This window comes from Lepisma saccharinum, chromosome 2 (assembly GCF_977018435.1).
Source record: "Lepisma saccharinum chromosome 2, izLepSacc3.1, whole genome shotgun sequence".
Classification (NCBI taxonomy): domain Eukaryota; kingdom Metazoa; phylum Arthropoda; class Insecta; order Zygentoma; family Lepismatidae; genus Lepisma; species Lepisma saccharinum.
In genome coordinates this window covers 10,367,239-10,386,999 of record NC_139230.1, presented here as the reverse complement: position 1 = coordinate 10,386,999, position 19,761 = coordinate 10,367,239, and positions in this window count along the sequence as shown.

Here is a 19,761-nt window from a genome sequence, read left to right as displayed (position 1 = left end):
CATCAGAGTGATTAAGAGAAGGTTACTCCCTACATCTAAAAGTCTACTACTGAAGTACTTCTAATTAAGAAATCAAGCCTTTGTAATGCAAACAGCCTGAAGCAAATTGAAGTACACACATAGAGAACTGTAAGAGAATGCATGTGTGCATTATAAATATCCTCTTCTCTACAGTAAGAAACGCCTTCAATTTACTTTACATTTATTTAATATTCAGTTGCAATTCTTACATATGTCGAACATGCGATTCTACACGTTCATCTTCTTTTAATCCTGTCATTCCTTTTTTTTTTCTTTATTCAGCCTCCTCACAAAACGACACCTGAAAAGTTTCTGAAGGATCTACCAATCGAAGAAAAAAGAGAAAGTGTTCTGAAGGAAGAAAGCGAGAGGCGAGAAAGCGATTGGACGAGTTTTGAGAAATGAGTTCCGATGTTGAAAGTAGCTCCGTATTGATATTAGCTCACATGGCGAATGCACGCATGGAAGAGTTTTCGCCCAGACACTGGAGGAGCGCCGCTTCTCTCCGCTTTGCATCCAGTGCTGGCATCTGTCAGGAAGACGACAAACACAGGGAACCACCTAGAGATGGTGTACAGGGCCTGAGAGCAGATCACCCAATCGGAAGACAAGCAGGGCGGCCTTCATTTAAATTAGTCCTCGCAGCAGGCCATTGTGACTGAGGTTATCCCGTTATCGTTTAGGGATGGCAACTTTAATGAAGGACAAGGACGTTTGTCTTCATCCTTTACACTTGTACCTTCAATTTATTTATTTTTAGAATCCTGCAAACAGAAGAATCATCCATTTTACATCAGAATATCAACATAGGAAATGAACTAACAAATAATAAGATGCACATACACATACATAAATGCCTCCCTGATGGCGTACTGGTAGCGTCGTCTCCTGGGAATCAAAGGATCTCTGTGTTCGATACCCGGTGGAGGCACATAATGGTTCCGATCCCACTTTAAACTGTAGGTCCAGTCCCGATTAGCCTTACTGTGCATAAAGTGGACTGGAAACTCCAACTCAACTCGACACCCATATATAATTAACAAAAATAATGACAACAAAAACAAAGCCAAGATAATTCACTCTTCAGCTGATTGATTCACGCCGTTTTAAAAGTATATTTGGATAGAAGGAAGCCCGGAATGTATTTTATTGAATTGTAAATGATTTGTAGCGTATAGAGAAGTGATCTTTGTTCTAAGGGTAGTCTTTAAGATTTATTGTAAAAGAAGTTGCTGCATTTGCTGTTGGGACGTGGGATTCTGATATTAAGAAGTGGCAAGAGTTAGTTAGTGAAAAGTTGTCTATTCATGATTTTGAAAATAAATGTTAAATCTGAAAATTGACGGCGAAGAGAAAAATCATGATCATGAATAACTTAAACTCGAGAAAGTATACTCCTAAATTTAAAAAAAGAAAATAAATTTAAATGACAAAATCTCACAGATTGGTTGGATAAAACCGAGAAACCTTTGCCCACACCTTTATTTCATACGTAGGCACTGGTACTCAAATAACGTCGGTCTCGAGTTCAATTCCAAAAGAGAGTCCTACTTACGATCATGAGGCTAATCGGAAGGTTCCTTCAGCCGACCTCCGTAGCGGAGTGGTTAGCATAGTGCACTACGACGTCAGGGTTCCCGTGTTCGGATCCCGTCCTGGGTATGGGTGTTCTTTGCGAGTGTCCCTTCACCACTATCATCACTCATTCTCATCGTCGCGATATGCCAAAAGTGGCAGACAAGCAACGCTGAATAACAAAAATCAAATCAAATCAAGGTTTCTTCAAAGTCTGACCCTCTCCGACAGCGTAGTGATAACATCTTCGCCTTGGCAACCCTGAAAGGCTTACTTTTGGAAAAATTGGGATTTACATGCAAGTAAGTACTTCAGTGTGGCCAAGGAAGAAATTAGACGAGCACATACCTTCTGGTGAAGAAATGTTACAAGAGTTGATGACTCAAGATATTTCCAAGTGTCAAGTGAACTAGGTACGTATACCGTACCTCGTCGAGAGATGCATTAGCTATATCTATTTCCAGTCAGAGAATACCCGTCAGGTGACCTGCAAGAAAGTACTTGCTACGGCAAAATACTTATAATTTATTCACTCTTCTAAAACTGTGCCGTACTCGAAGAGGTTTTGGACACCTTCCAAACTCTATAAAAGATTACTGTCTTATGGATTTAGTCTAGACATGTATTGGTACGTGTCCACGTTCTGATATGTGTCAGTTCACAGAAAGGAGTGAGAATTATAGCACGATCCTCAACGAGGATTTTCCATCAATGGGAGTGCATTCTTCTTACACGGGGAACAACATGCAAATGTTTTAGTCTTCTCCTAAGATACACGACCGTTGAAAAAGTGTTGATGTCATTACTACCAATGCACTAATTTCACTTCCCCCACTTAACCTAGCATCGATGCAAATGTATGCCAAGCAACATCAATCCAAGAAGACTTTTTCTCCAGGGGATGGTTTTCACAGGAGTACAATATCCGAAGATTCAGCCTGGAGGTAGCACATCTCCAGTGTTCCCCAGCGTCCCTTTGTAACGTTTAAATCAGCACGTTAACACTTTGTAAGGAACATGTAGCACCTGCAGAGCATGGACAGGTAAAGCGACTTAATTTATTATACCATGATATACAAGTTTACACAAACTCGCTTCAAGGTAGTTACAAGTATTCTTAACACAGGTGTTTTGGCACTGAGTATCACTTCTGCTCTTTCAGGCACGGGTATTTACGAAGCTTGAATGAAATTTAGAATCTGATAAAATTTGATTGCTAATTGCTGTCTCTGTAATAAGAAATTACGAAACTAAAAAGATAAAGAAGATCTTAGTTGGAGTGTTCAAACTGATAATTGTAATGCTGGTATCCTAAACCGACCCCGTTCACTAAAAACTTTTTTCTTCCCATTTCTTCATTTTTAAATTAATCAACAATAAATTACAACATATCCGAAGACTAAAATATCCATAGCTATCACAAAAACTAAGGTTGCATAAGGCCATTCAGCAAATATAGATTTTTCACTACCATTTAAAACATACAACAATAATAAAATCATTGCTGTTAATGTAAGTTCGAGAAGAACGTACTTTTAGAACCCATTGCTTCTGCCCTTTCAATTAAACTATTGTTCATTATGTATAATTTTCATAAAGGTTGTCTTGTGTCTTACTTGTATCACATATAACAAGTAAAATGTTAATGTATGTTGTGGGAGGAATATGTATAATTATTTCCATTTGTTTTAGTTTGTTGTTTGTCTGCTATCTGTATATTTATAATTATTTATTCATTTATGTCTATCTACATACTTTTTATATCTGCGTAAAGTCCAAAATACATACGTATTTTATAATCGGAGAGTTCTTCCTCTTTTAAATACAATAAATACGTATAAGGACCAAACAAGGAACAGCAGACCGGATATCAATCTAGCTATATGAGTCAAGGCACCAGGAGCCTCGGTATCCTGCTTATACAAAAGAAAATTGGAGGAAAGGTACCACAGCCACCTCCCTGGAAATTGAATGTCAGAACTAATGAAAAAATGAACACATGTAATCCCCATTGAAATTTTATTCGTTCTTATGTGGATTATCACAAAGAGCAGCATAGATTGTATGGTCATTTGATATACAACCGATTATCAGGTTCTTTAACAATTCATGCAAGTTAAAACATGAGTGCACGTAAAATATGCGAATACTTAATTACTTAAGTATAAGTCTTAATTTATAATTGTAATGAGTCTATTTGCATCAGTCACACTCATTAAATAAAAGTAGGGTCAATTTAAAAGGGAGAAATAAAAAAATTGAAGAAAAGTGAAATGAGAACTCCGGAAACAACAGATGGTTCTAGATGAATATTCTTTGATCACAAATAAACTTGTAAACAGAAAGTAGAAACTATATATAATTATAATAATGTAATAATCGCGGTGGTCTAGTCGGTAGGGCGTCTGACTGCCAAGCGGGAGACCCGAGTTCGATTCTGGGGTTGGGTGATCTAAGGTCGGAATTTTCCGGCCTTGTCCCAGCATAAATCTGCTCTGGGGCTCGCTCAGTCTCTAAGCAATGATTACCTGGGAACAACCCTGAGGGGTAAAGGCTGGAGCGTGATGGTGATCACATCACCTCCAAAATGGCTGAAAAGGAGAATATGTGGGCCCTACCCCCACATCCTCTAAATGTGCCTTCATGGCACGGTCGGTGCTACATGCACGGGGAACTTTACCTTGACCTAATAAAATGATATATTATAATTTATATTTCAGATGTCAATTTTTATTACAATTGGCGATTCTCGCCCGAACTTGATGAAATTACTGTGGACGCTTTAGGATCACCCTTCGTAAGTAAGGTAGTAGATGCTTCTGCTATCACTGCTTCGAATTGTATACCGTGATCTCCGATATTAAAGACACGCTAGATCATGCTTGAAGTGAAGGACTTCCATAGATTGACTGAGGGTTCCTTTTGTTAAATAAGTTATACCCAACGTATTAATTTATACAAATTATTCTTTCAGCAAACAAGAGTTGTGTTGGTAATATAACCGTGTCTACTTTACACCTTCACCGCTTTAGAAAATTCTTGGAGATGTCACCTGCCACTTTTGTAATGCCTGTTCTAGATCCACATAGCATAAAATAACAATACGCAGCTTCCTTGCAGACATGTGAATATCCTTGTAGCTGTTCTTTGTATTACAGGTTTACTCCCTTCCTTTTCTACAAAGAATGGGAAAAGAACTAAAATGTCCTTCGTTCATTTTTTTCTCTTGCTTGCCAACATGAATACAGAACATTTCTTTTTCTTTTATAGATTAGCAACTCAACGGCTTGACATTCTAATGAGAATCACATCCTCACTTTTCTAGATTTTATGGTTTCCTTCGTCTCCCACCTCCCATCAATTCCGGTCTTTCCACCCCGAGGGAAAATCTTCGAATCTAAGTTTCACGATTAAGCGAACTTTATTCCTCCAGTTCTTCTAGTTTTGTTGTTGGTCTGCATCGTATAATCCATTGTGAAATATGGTGGATATGAAACTGTACAATAGGCGAGCACCGTAAAATCAAAGATGGACGGTCTAGAATTGCAGTGGTAGAAAGCAGACTGGTCCGATTTGGTTTCCATCTGTGATGAAGTTGTTCGTCCTTCATTAGGTACCCTACTCCCGTGCTCTGAATTCTTGCAGAGGCCGTAGATCTGAAACTGACAAGGACATCGTGCGGTACATAGCGCGAATCCACACACGTGCAAATTCTCGGAGTGAGAAATAAATGCAGCTTGAAATGGGATTTTTGTTAACGATGCATATTTCTTATTGTGCATGCGCTTTTCTATTGCAGTCACGTTTCTGTAAAAAAGGAGATATCGGTTGAAATGGCCAATATATCATTTACAAATAGGTTGCTTCTTTAATACTGAGTTCGTGATTGCCATTCTGTATTCTCTATCATGCCCCTTTCAACAATACTCGGTGAACATTTATACTTCACAAGTGATAACTATATAGCTTGCACTTTCATCGCCGATAAGTACTTCCGTTCGAAAGAACAGCAGTATATTCTGGTTTTGCCATTGTCTGCAGCTGAGAGGTTTATCATTGGGTCTATTTGCACAACGATGTATCTGAATCTTTTGTCAGATATTTTACATGGATCTAAATCTATAATTGTGTCGCCGCACCAAGCAGCTAAATTGAATTAGCACGCGATTCGGAGTCCGCTACGTAATTTGCTTTGTTGTGTTACAAGGAAAGTGCTCGACGTGAATGAGACAACATTTGTGATTTGTTAACATGTTACTCTTGAAAACTCGGGACAACTTTTTTTCCAGCACTACATGTGTTATGAATTTCCTTCGAGTTTTCTTGTTTCGTTCTGAGCCACCACCCTCCTGTGTTTTTTGCACTTTGACTCACTCTGCTCGTGGCACACTCCATCTTCGTTCTTATTTGTGATGTAAAAAACCCACGCAAACTAGATTCCTTGGAGATTCTCTGTACAGCGGTAAGAAGAGTTATTTAATTAGTTGCAAGATTGACGGCAAGAATAGTGAGTCATTGGAGAGCTGATGAACACACTTTAGACTAGAGTTTGGATGTTTTCAAAATATGTAGTTTGTGGACTTTGTATTCTGTTTTCTGACATTTGAACGTAAGAATTCTTACGGGAAGACCAAAATGAAGATGGAAGGACAATGTTGATTCATTGATTTTGTTTATTTTACTACGCTTTTCTGTCACTGTAGCTAATCGCGAAGATGAGCATAACTGGTGATATGATGAGGGAAAAATCACAAACATATCCTATAGGAATGACACAACACGAACCCCCCGGAGGATTGTACTGGCTATTAGTGCAGGTGCCAGAGCCTCGATAGCCTGCAAAATGTAGTCCAATGTGTACTACGTGGATGGATGGTTGACATTTATGTGTCTTCGGGAAGGGTCACTCCTTACACTCCAGGACAATGTTGATGGACTTGTTAATATTAAGAACGATGATATATATATTGGATTGATCTTTCCAAGGGTGGGATATAAATAAATCTTCGGATTTGAGGATGCCGTAGGATCAGTAAATATTTTATTTTATATCCAGTAATATAATTTGAATAATAAGTTCAATATTTAGCGGGGTTGATTGATTGATTTATTTTACTTCGCTTTTCTCTCACTTTCACTACTCGTGAAGATGAGGATCAATGATGATATTGATGAATAGACATTCACAAAGAACACCCACCCCCAGGCTTGGATTCGATCCCTGGTGTCGTAGCACGCTGTGCTAACCGTTGCGCAACGGAGGTCGGTAAGGCTTATTCACAAAGAACACCCATATTCAGGCTGAGAATCGAGCCTGGGATCTTCGAAAGTCGACCATTTAACGCGCTCACTTAGGAGCAAGGTTGAAGAGAACACTTAAGAATATGAACAGCGACTAAACCAAAGAGGCTGTAATGCAACAGTTGTTATGCAATTACCAATTAAATAATTTCGGGTGCAGTTTGTTCTTTCGCGCGCTTCTATATTTATATATCCTTGGTCTCTAAATGCCTCTTGCTTGCCTTTCTGGCCTGCAGCGATTCTGTACGTGCTCACGAAGTTTTTGATGACTTCCATTTGAAGTCATCTGAGCTTCACACTGAGTAACATCCCCAAAAGGCAAAGAGTTTCTCTGCACGCACACATGCACACTCGTTCATACACGCACCTTACATGTATATGTATGCATGTGTGCGTGTGTATGTATTTGGAATTCTTTGGTGCATGTGAAACCACTCTTTACGACGTTGTAATTCTGTGTGTCCTAATAGAAACAACAAGAAAAGAATTCACAAGTGGCTTTCGCAATAGTTGACAGTTCACGATGTTCTCTACTTACAGTTAAAAGTTTTAACGAATAATAAATGTGGGTTTATGTGCACGTTTCTTGCAACACAGTTTTAACTAAAGTAGAACGTGAAACTTGGAAAATAGAAACATGGGCTGTAAATAGTAATCGTATATGTGCATAATTCAAAACATCACAAACAGTTTCCGATGGAAGCACTTAGTGGTTCGGATCCCACTTTCAACTGTAGGTCTAGTCCCGATTAGCCTATCTGTGCATAAAATAAAGTTTAACCGTAAACCGTTATATGTTTACTACAGAAAATTATTAATAATTTTACTGTAGAGAAAGGGATAATTCCCTAAGAAATCAACTGCAGAATTTGTGCAGAAGCAGTCTTATAACGAATACTTACATAATCTAATAAAATAAAGAACAGTGCTTCCACAGCACTCTCTGGAAGAAGAGGACAAGTTTTTCTTGCATAATATTTTGTAAAATTTTAAATCCTCGGTGGTGCAAGATAGGATATCGATCTGTACGCGGTAGATCCGTATTCGATTCCCGAAGTTGGTTTTCTCAGGTCGAAATTCCCCGAAAATATCCCTACATGTAGCGTGTAGGCAACTCTGGGGGAGAGGGTAAAGACGGCTGGAGCGCGAAGCTGATCACATCACCTCCAATATGGACGAGATCGTTAATATGTAGGCCCGACCTCAAGCGCCTTCTTGACACTGTATAATGCAGAGCGTGGCTTTACTGTTTTTTTGTATTTAAAAAGTAATATATAGTGATCTCCCTCATGTGTATTTTTATATTATGTATTGCATTTTCAAAATAATTATTGCTACATTGTTCTGTTTCTGTGAATTCAAGTATTTTTTTATTTGATATGGTATGTGCAGCAAGATGTTCTAATTTAACCTCTAATTTAGATAATATAATCCACACCACCCTATCAGGAATGTTGCCGTTATTGGCAGTACTCGCTTTAAAAAGTAAATGGCTTATTTTGTCTTTTCTTTTAGTATATTTCTATATAAAAAGGCGGCACACATGAAATGACGAAAGCTTTTGGCGAAAAATCTTAAAATTACGTTGATGTTCACAATATATGAGAATTGAAATCGCGAACAAAAACAAACAATTGGAGCACAAGACATTAATAATTATGAACTAGAATGGATTTATAAGTAGACTGAATCATGATAACTTATTGCCGTGTGTTCTATGCCATCAATCAGAGACTTGCAAATCTGAAAACCCAATACAGCATTCCGTCTGATGGCGTTTACATGTCCTATTCCAATAAAAGGGTGGTATTTTCTTTATTTGACGCTGTTCTTCTCCCTCTTTAGACTAATCATGACGATGCTTATGAATGTTGAATAGATGAAATTGATGAAGGAAAAATCACAAAAGAACGAGCATCCATGTCTACACTGGGATTTGAACTTGCGACCAACGCTGGCGAGATCATTAAGTAGTCAACCCACTCGGACAGAAAGACAAACATATTCCAACATTGGGAATTAGAATGACACCACATTAACTGTTGAAAATCTAGGGAAAATTACTATTTTTCATTAAATGATGACGAGATTGACCTGATCATATTAGCATTTGTCACTGAGAATCATAATGTATTGTGTCAAAGGTAAAGAAACAGTTCAGATGCATTCTTACTTTTGAAACTTTGAGCCATTAAGTACTCGAAGCAAGATAATACATGTTTAAGAATGTTCGTCGAAGCTAGATAACTGAACAGCAACAACAAAAAAAGACATTATCAATAGAATATATATTTTACTTGTGTAAAGTAGCATTCATTACCCAGATGCCTGTCACAGTGAAAGACGACGTATCAAAAAGAACTGTCCATCAAGTGATCCGATATGGGTTAGGCAACTAGGAAGCACAGTGAACCAACAGAGTCCTTGTGTGACAGAAATGTAAATGCTCAGATTGGCAGGTCGGGGTTAGGAGTAAGTACCGGTACACGCGAGAAACTTGAGTAGTATCAACATCTGAAAGACGTATGCAGAACCGAACATGATAGTATATACATGTCATGTGGTCGTATGATAAGGCAAATACAGGACAAAGGTGACCGTGAAATTGTCATGGAAGATATATGTTTAAAAACATCTGATGAAAATGAGACAGGTAACAGCAGATAATATATGGAAGGACATCCGAGAATAAAAACAAGTTGGTTATTGTACTAGGTATTCGATGGACAATGATGATGCAGACATATCATGAGGTCCCTGCAGCTCTTATAGTCACATAAACATTTTGTTAGGTATGGTTTATTTTTTTGACATTTCATTTGGTCCTATTCTACACACTCAGAAACTTCTTTCATGAATCTCGTGTCAACATCTTGTAGTTGCAATTCCACTCTGAGGTAAAACGTTACATGGGATTGCAATCATTCGATGATAATGCTAAATTTCTACATAAATTGAATATTCTGAATACATTTCATTTATGCAGTTGACTGTTATTGGTCTTGATTAACTCAAAAGCTGGTAAAATTTCCAAATAGGAACACAAGAAATGTAATCAATTTAGTTTAGACGTCCGTGCCATATTTGGAATTTCATTGTGCTGTTTCAGGTTGCGCACCTTCTTCTTCGTTGAAAGTGAATATTGGGAACCACGAACACCAAAGGCAAAATACTAGGAGTTCATGTATTGTTTAAGGGGGGGGGGGAAGCTGTCACTCCTTAACTTCCCTCAGGAGATTAAGTGATGGAAGGATAACCATACATGTTCAGAATATTATGTCACGTCTTTGCAGATCGCGTGGAAGAAGCAGTTTGAAAAAAATAGCTGAACTATATTTTCCCTCTTTCCTTTTTCCCTTTATTTAAACAGCAGTTTGGCGACCTGGTTCTGAAATCGTCACCAATAATGTCTTCCGAAGCGTGATTTGCTGCAACTGGAAGACGTCATAACACGCGAGTTTCGGCGTCCGTTTCGACCTTGGTTATCAGTAAATGGCTTCCCGCAAGTTGGTATACTTGACGATTCCCCGAGGCTCTACTTTAGCAAACTCTTCACATATAATGACATGTTGGCAGCTTTTGGCCGCATCGTCGCAAGCAGGCTGAACCCTTAGCTGCGTTGTTCCGTTTTTCTATGTAAATTAGTCATGAATTGATTTCACTTGCATGAATGGGAGAGAAAACTTGTTTCAGTTTCGTGGCAGAATCTCATTTATTTTGAAAAGAAAGTCAGTAGTGTTCTAATAGCACCAGCGAGATTTTTCTTTTTTAGAAATTGAGGTGATTCCCTTTTCTTTGGGATGGTCTTGAAGACAAGTGACTCTGAGCAAGTTTCCGTGAGAGCATCCGTGTAACTCCTCAGGGTCGTTGAACGGCGTGTACTTCAGCCCTCTGGTTAACAGCAACGATGGATGACCAAAGACGAAAGGGTTTCGTGAAAATTACCATCCTCATTTTCACCTGAGGAAAACTAACAAACATATCAATAAGTTCAGAGTAATGAGAGTCTGATATTTAAAGACAACTTTCCAGTATATCACCTCACTATACTCGTTCTCTGGAATCTATGGAGCAAGGTCGCGCATGAAGGTAGAAAAAAAAGGGAGAAAGCGAGTTGGCGGAGCAAAGCTGTTGCTCCTGCAAGAGACTGGTAGCTGCACTCACTTCCCCTCTCACGAGTTCATTGGTCGAAACCTATCAAGCCACTACTTGCCCAGAGACTTGTTTTCGTTCGCTCGCTCCAGAGATTCCCGGGACAGAGTGTAGGAATTATCTATCTCATCTTCCCAAACGCACCTTGTACTCAAGATGAGTCACCCCTCTAAATTACTTTAATGTTAACATGTGCTAATTATATCTTAGCGATTATTATTTGCAATTAAAGGATAATGGGTTATTTTAGGTATTTGCATAGCAAAAAGAAATGTGATTGCTATGTTTAATAGTTCTATCAGTTACCTTTATACATTGCTATTCTTAGTATTTCTAAATATTACTTAAAATTTCCACAAGAGAAATCTGAAGGAATGTAAATGCAAATATAACTGTAAATTAGTCTGAGTAGATTTAGGAAATGCAGGAGTTTCTTAACATATCTATCAGATTTATTATTCATGTAATAAATGAAACCAATCAAGGATAAACCATTTTGGAAATTATACTTGCTTACAGAAAGGATCACTAGCGCTGATATAGACCGCGTATTTTCCCCTTGCTTGTGCACATGGTCGATTGTGTGCTGCAAGTAATTTAACACTCTTTTGCATACATCGGAAGACTTTCTTTCTCTCTTGGCCTAATGAACGAACTGGAAAATCAACTTACAACCTTCATATCTCTTAGTAATGGTAACCAAAATGCAAGGGGAAGCAGTTGCAGGCTACCTGTAAATTAATGAGGCCCTTCAGCAAAATTTCATCCATTCAGACAACTTTCTTTGTTTCCGAAATCTCAAGGACACGAATATGGTGAAGTTGCAGAAGCTGGAGGGAAGGTTTACCCACAACACACTAACTAGCTTGTGCTATATACACCACTTGCATCAGATTTACAAGATAATTTCCAGCTACAACATCCTGGCAAAGAGTACGTGGCTAGTGACACGTCCAGTCCCCACTTACTGTTATTAATAAACAAACACATTCCAAATTACATACTATTACCCACAACTGTGCGATTGGCAACTTCAGTGAATCGTGGGTAGTGTTACGAATCTTTGATTTCAAGTGTGACACTAAAAACGTGCCAGCAAATGAAACAAAGGTATTGCGGTGTAATTACGGATATCTTTTTGCTTCTCCGTTAAAATCTGAGTTTGTTTTACATTGCGCAAATAGTTGTCTTCCGCTATTAGATGCTAATAACTCACATTACAAGTGGCACCTGAGGAAATCAGAACCTTTTGAGCCCTACCATATCATTAACTGATAGTTTTGCATTTGCTGCAAAGTCGTGTCCAGCAGCGCATAGTGCAATACGTGTTGTTACATAATGTTCAGCATGACTTAATACCGACAAATGCCGACCTCCATGACGAGAGTTGTTAGCACTACGACACCAGGGGTCCCGGGTTGGAATCCCGGCATTGGCATGGGTGTCTTTGTGCGGGCCCCTTCATCATATCAACACTCATCCTCATCATCTTGATTAGCCAAAAGAAGCAGAAAAGTGAAGTAAAATAATCAATCATACAGACAAATGATGTGGCACGTTTATTGTTCAAGATCATGATTATTTTGGTAACTGTCTTGTTGATCGTAATAATTTTATTGAACATTCCAAAATACATTATTATATATTATATAAAATATTAAAATGTGCATTACAATGAACAATATGTAAGGAACGGGCTATCTATTTACAAATTATTAAATTGATCTTATAAAATTTAAGGTACGTGCTCCAGGGGCGTAAGGGATTGGCTTTTCAGAAGGAGCTCAAACTCTCTTCCTCGAAGAAATCGAATCGGAAATGGACCTCCCCGATGGCGCAGTGGTAGCGTCGTCGCCTTGTTCGATACCCGATGGAGGCACATAGTGGTTCGGATCCCACTTTAAACTGTAGGTCCAGTCTCAATTAGCCATATTGTGCACAAAGTGGACTTAAAACACCAACTCAATCAATCAGTCAATCGAATCGGAGAAAAACAAATTAGTTGTGGATTGGGTTAATATATTAGCATATTTGCATAGAACTGCCTCGGTGGTCAAAAGCACACTGGGTGATCGACTCATGATCTTACCATCTAAGGTTACGCGTTTTAGTCTGGCCTGGATGTCTGTTCCTTGTTAGTGTCCTTCATAAATTTCATTTGAGCATCATTCATTCTTACCGTCGCGATTAGTCAAAAAGTGACAGAATGGCGAAGTAAAATAAGCAAAATTAAAAAATAATTAACGTTCTTCTACAGACGCCACAAGATTACACAGCGTGCTACAACGCCAGGGGCCCGGGTTTGAATCCCAGCCAGGGCATTAGTGTTTTTTGTGAGTGTCCCTTAATTAGATTCATCACTCATTCTCATACTCTCAGTTAGCCAAAACTGGCAGAAAAGCGAAGTCAAGAAACCAAGTCAATCCGATCAACTGTAAATACGAGCTTGGAGAAGTGGAAATAGGCTACGTTCTGCAAACACATTCAAATGCACAACAGAGAGAATAGCTGAGCTGAAATAACCACATTTGCATTTAAAAATTAGTGAATCCAAGATGGTGAACTTCAAGATGGCCACGATTTTGGTAACACACCCTAACAATTTTCTGTTGGGACGTTTCATGCTTGTTTCCTTATTAGTATTGGCTTTATATGGATGTTTGAATACTTATTGACCACCCTGTATACGTAAATATAATTTCATATACGTATACAATCATTTATTTAGAAAATCAGTGTTAATACTCAATTTTATAATGTAAACTGAAGATAAAATGTCTGCCAAGTAAAGATATGGAATTTAATATTTTTGTGAAAGTTACCGGAAATCCGATACAATAGAAACATCCTTATGAGGGTCGGCTAGAAATATTTCCAACTGACTAATTTTTTTGTGATATGTTTCGCTACTATTACGCAATTTTTGCCCCCTACATGTTTCTCAATTTTCAAAAAATGGAGCCTTCTTCGATAGCCTAGTGTACACACATTAATTATTTGACGTAATTTAGCTAAATTTGCAGTTTTATCGCAGTAATGAGGATGAAAAAATGCTGAAATGGATAAAACGTACTCTAGATTTGACGTGAACACTTCGTTTCAACCATTATGGCAGTATCATGATTTTGTAATTAATTATTTTTTTTCTTTTCGTGAGGAATATGTCCCCATTAAAAATGGAACGCAATGAATTTCATTACCCCAGTGAAGGACCTGTACGATCAAATGAGCTCCTTGCAGTTATTAGCAGCTAGCACCTAAGTCTTTAATAGGTGCACGGAAAAAGTACTTAAGTGGCTTGAAACCGGTTTATACTGCAGGCATCGTTGACACCCTCACCTTTGGATTCCTCGCATCTATGTGCTAATATGCACCACGTTGCTTGTCTGAAGACAATGGAAAGCTACTGTAAAGCTAAACAATATTATTGAGCACAGCTTAGGGTAAAGTTGCAGCTAAATTAAAATGTTCGCAAATACCTCGCAGAATGGCCATGCAAGAGAATCCACCGACCCAAAGACAAATGGCGAATCGTCTAAATATGTATTTGGAATCTGTTAACCGCATCTTGCACCTGCATACTGGTGGTGGCTTGTGTGCACGTCCGTGTTCTCATCCCCTTTGTTGGTGCAGAACCGAACTCTGGGGCCATGCAATCCTTATACTTGCCGATCACATTCTTGATTATTAAAGTCAAACTAACGTCACAATCGTTGCTCTTACACTACTTCCTGATCATGGCACACTGAAATTTGCGTTGTAAAGGGCTACAACATAACGCTCCCAAAAGCGACTGTTTTGGCAGCATTTTCGGCCAAGCGAGAAAACACTTGGAAAAGTTATACAACTTACTCCTCCAAAAAGCAGCCCAGTTTAGGCAGGATTTTGGTCCCAGTGAGAAAACACAACCACTCTTTTACAGCTCACACACTACACTGGCAAACGTGCCCGACCAAGGTTGGACGAGTTCATTCTGAGTGCAGGGGGAAGGAATCGCGTTTTGTCAAACATACGCTGAACAGCCTCTGTATAAATCAGGGAATGCTTAGGTAATGATACTCATCGACCAATGTTGCCATTTTAATAATTCTCGTTGAAGAGAACTACGCCTCCCCGATGACGTACTGTATTTACAAACCATGTAGTGCTGCAGAACCAAAGGGATGTAGTGCTTTCTTATTGGTGATGAACCGGAAGTGTTTATGTTTCGTGTCCACCGTTCCTTTGCTTGTTTGTTTACAGGAAAATGATTGAAAGAAGAAAACCATACTCGTAACATAGAGTAATGTGAGCTCTATGCTAGTAATTAATTAATAAAAGGAAGTTTGAAAATTCGAATTGTGTGAAGGAAAATATTTTTATGGATAATGAAAAACATTAACTTTCGGAATGATAGCCAATCGGAAGCTACGTATCGCTTGAGGTTCTGCAACATTATAGGGTTTGTATATAAATACGCTTCCCGATGGCGTACTGATAACGCCGTCGCCTTGCAATCAAGGGGTCGCGGGTTCGGATCCTATATTAAACTGTAGATCCAGTAACAATTAGCCTACGTGTGCATAAAGTGTACAGCCCAGTAGCTGGATATTTTGGCGCCATAGCGCAGGATTGTGGCTTCAAGAGCTCTCCTCCGGCAATAACATTTTATGTGTGTCCCTCGATATTTACATCCTACAAATTTTGAAATGAAGAGACAAATAAAGAACTCGGTAAGAAATAACATAGGTTACATTTAAAGATTCTTAGTTCCGATTTCTGATTTTCAAAAACGAAATAACATGTTTTATAATATTTCAGTTAGTCTTAGTGTATTCTCTTACATCTACCAAGTGTAAATTGCTTCGTCGTATATTCTGACTTTGTTGTCTTATTTATAAGAAACAAACAAAAAAATGAAAACGGTTGAGTAGTGTCCTAGACTAAATTGCCCCAGCCTACCCCTCAGTAAGGTCCTGCTTAAAACAAAACTTAACTCGTAGAAGATAAATTTACAGACTATAGTTTCTGGCTCTAAAATAATTTGTGCGAGATTTAATAAGATGTGTTAGTGGGTAGAATGTTCCCAGTGGTAGAATTACATTACTTATTTATTCAGGATCAGATTTCTGGTGAAAATATTAGTTATTTTGTGTCAAATCACAAAAGAAAAACGTAATTTTAGGCAACTCGGTAGAAGTTAACCTTAGTGAGATTTGAGAGGGTGGAATCAACCAAAAAAAAAAGCAAACAAAATATTACGTAAATATAAGTCATTTGCATTGCCGGAGCAAGATACTGATTGAATACTCGAACCAGAAGCATTACAAAACGTTACGCCTTCCAGTTTAGACACAGCACGATGTGTTACATCATTCCTTGTCGCTTGCAGTATATTGTCTCTGCCCTGCAATGTTTTCGACCAAAACCTGAAGGAAATCGACTGTTGAAGTCAATGGGCCGACTTCGTTGCAGTGTAGCAGGGCAAGTTGAAAGCAGAGGACAAGCCGTGTGCCACAGAATGTTAAAAGGTTGACGACGTCATAAGTAAGAAGAGAAAGCGAGACACGCTGCACGTTTGTTCCACTTTCCGAGACGGTTCAATAATAAGAAAAAAAGAATGTATCGTAATTAGTTCACTGAAAAACAATCGGTTATGATCTTGCTGATAGCATTAAAATTCATATGCAAAACCAATTTATAATTACAATCCTTGTTTTAGTGTTTACGACAGTGAGATTATGGGACTTGGATACTGTTGAAACTATGGTCTAGTTATAGTTGTTCAGACATGACTTAACTAGTGTTAATATCTATTAACCTCAATTTTAAATACTATGATCAATTGAATTCCATATTACCAGCTAAGCAAGTCACAGAATATGTGGTAACGTGACTCGGTAAGTTGTAATACTTGAGTGTAAATAAGTGTTCTTCAGATTTGTAAGCAGTAAAAAGTAGTAGGTCTCGCCTAGGATTTAGTACGTTGTAACTGCTTGGCCTAACCTAATCTACAGTTTAGAATGCCGTACAAAAATGCCTAAATGTCCCAAACTGGAACTTGTACTTATTTGTATTTTTCATTTAATGTTGTTTTTCTGCCACTTTTGATAACTGCCATGTAAGATAATATAAATGAACACCCATACCTGTTCCGGGACTCTAACCCATGACCTTAGGTTGCGAAATCGGGAGTCAACTATTCAACGTGCTCCAAAAAACACATAAAATTTGCATTAGGATTACTCTAAATCTCTAAATAACAAAACAAAAATGAAATAAAAATAGAAATTTGTTTCATAGCCAAAATTAATTAGCATGTATTGTTAATTGGACAAATGTTTCATTGAACACAAATGAAAATGAATTAGGATAGAAACAATACTTCGTAGTATATTTGAACACTGAGTCACAACGAGAATCGAATCAGATGTAGAGATATATTAACCATTACATTATAAAAATGGTATAAAACAAACCAAGGAAATAGCACCATGTAACCCTTAAACTGTTACTTCGAGTGCTTTGAGACATTCATTATTTCTTAAACTTTCTCGATCATTTTCAAATAATTTTATTGAAACCTGTAATCAATTTCTCTCAATCTTCTAGCATGATATGGTCCCATGTCTTATCTTCAGAATTTTTTAATTTTTGCAACGTTCTTCTTGTACTCCGTTGCAAGTGACTCATAGGGAGATTTCGCACCGAAGCGACACGCGACACGTGTCGCTCGAGAATTGCACCAATCGAACGCATGCTTGTGCGGCCAGTAATGCCGCTACGGTGTGAACGTTGTTGCTGATAAGCTCTTTCCCAAGCGACATGTGTCGCGTGTCGCTTCGGTGTGAAATCTCCCATAGTGTGTCACTTTATCTACGAACCGCGGTTCTGGCGCCTACGGACTGGCCTGTAACTGGTGCATGAGTGATTTTAGTTCGACTTCCGGAGGAGACGATCTCGTGTAGGAATTTCCCGTCAATATCTTTATAACACCATTAAGCCTTGTTTCCATGATATGAAAAACTCAATATGCTGACCAAGGCAGAAATTTATTTGATTAAAAACATAAACTAAACGTAACGTTTCAAATTTATAGCAAGGTCTTCTTCAGACTCTGCATCAAGTACAAATGTAACAAGGTACATGTGTATATATATCGTCCTGTTTTGTACCTTGTTACATTTGTACTTGGTGCAGAGTCTGAAGAAGACCTTGCTAGAAGGTTGAAACGTTACGTTTAGTTTGTTTTTAATAAAATAAATTTCTGCCTTGGTCAGCATATTGAGTTTTTCAATATCTTTGCAAATGTAGTCCCAGGTGACAATGCTTTTACTCTCTATCTCTTTTTTAACCAGTTAGCAAATTAGTAACGCAGCATAGAGCAAAACTAAATTTAATTCACTCTCGAATAAACTGAAAAAATGCCTATTCATTGTATCTATATTTGATTTGTTATTTAGCGTCGCTTCTCTGCCACTTTTGACTAATCGCGGCGATGAGAACGAGTGATGATAATGATTAAATTGATGAAGAGACACTCACAAAGGACACCCACGCCCAGACCGGGGTTTGAACCCGGGACCATTGTGGTCGTAGCTCGCTGTGCTAACCACTCCGCCACGGAGGTTGGCCTTAGCACATTTATGATTCTGAAAATTATTAACCTGCAATTGGTTTGGGAATGAAAAAAAAACCGTACAGAACACTCTACAGTTAGATTTAACCTTGGTCAACTTTTATATAAAGATTGTTTTTCATATATCCTGTTTCTGAACTTCCTTAATTCCTGTCGATGTACGTTTCCATCCAGGGCCTTAACCGCCATCGACTTACGATTATGTTATGGAGATACGAAATTGCCATATATTTACTGACCCCACACGCAAATTACATTATTAAGTAAACTCTACCCTTTTTTCATCTAGTTAAAATATTACCTTTCAAGCTTATTGCCCAAGTTCAAAATCACATTTACCAAAAGTGCTGTAATTCAGTAACCAAACCTTGAAATTAAATGAAAATACGTGGCATTGAAATAAATTTAAATGACAAAGTTACTCTATAGACACTTTTACTGGTTGTATTTAATAGTCAGTGAACCAGATAACATTTTTACACAGCCTTTCAAGGCTACAGTTGATAGCACTTTACAGAAAGGTTTGTGTATATAATGCACATAAGTTAACAATGCAATATACATACATGTACAATTTACATACCACACAAAATACATGCTCTATAATGCTATATAATACAGCTCTTAAATTGCGGTGTGTTACAAATATGCTTTGCTTGCATATGTCAGGCACACAAAAGGGTGTAACAAAATTTGCTTAGATCCTGTTATTTTCCCGTGAAACAAACTTAGATATTGATTGTATAGATATGGTAACAAAAGTATGTGGAGAAGACTGTGTTCTATCTTATGTGGGAAATTCATGATGTGATAATGTTTCCAGAAATTAATATGTTTATCGCCTAATAATACAATGTAGGACTTATCAACTGTTGAGGAAAAAATATATTTTCATTCTGCTGGTATACGCATGATTTTGGAAGAAATTTAATATTATTTGTCCAGTTTTAATAAATAAATAACAACTACCATAAATGCTGATTAGAATTGACAATTATTAACTACAATCTTTGCATGTGTTAGAGGAAAAGAAAGAGTAAATTGTCACATACAATTAAAATTCATGACTCCAGTCTAGTGTTTAATAATGTTTT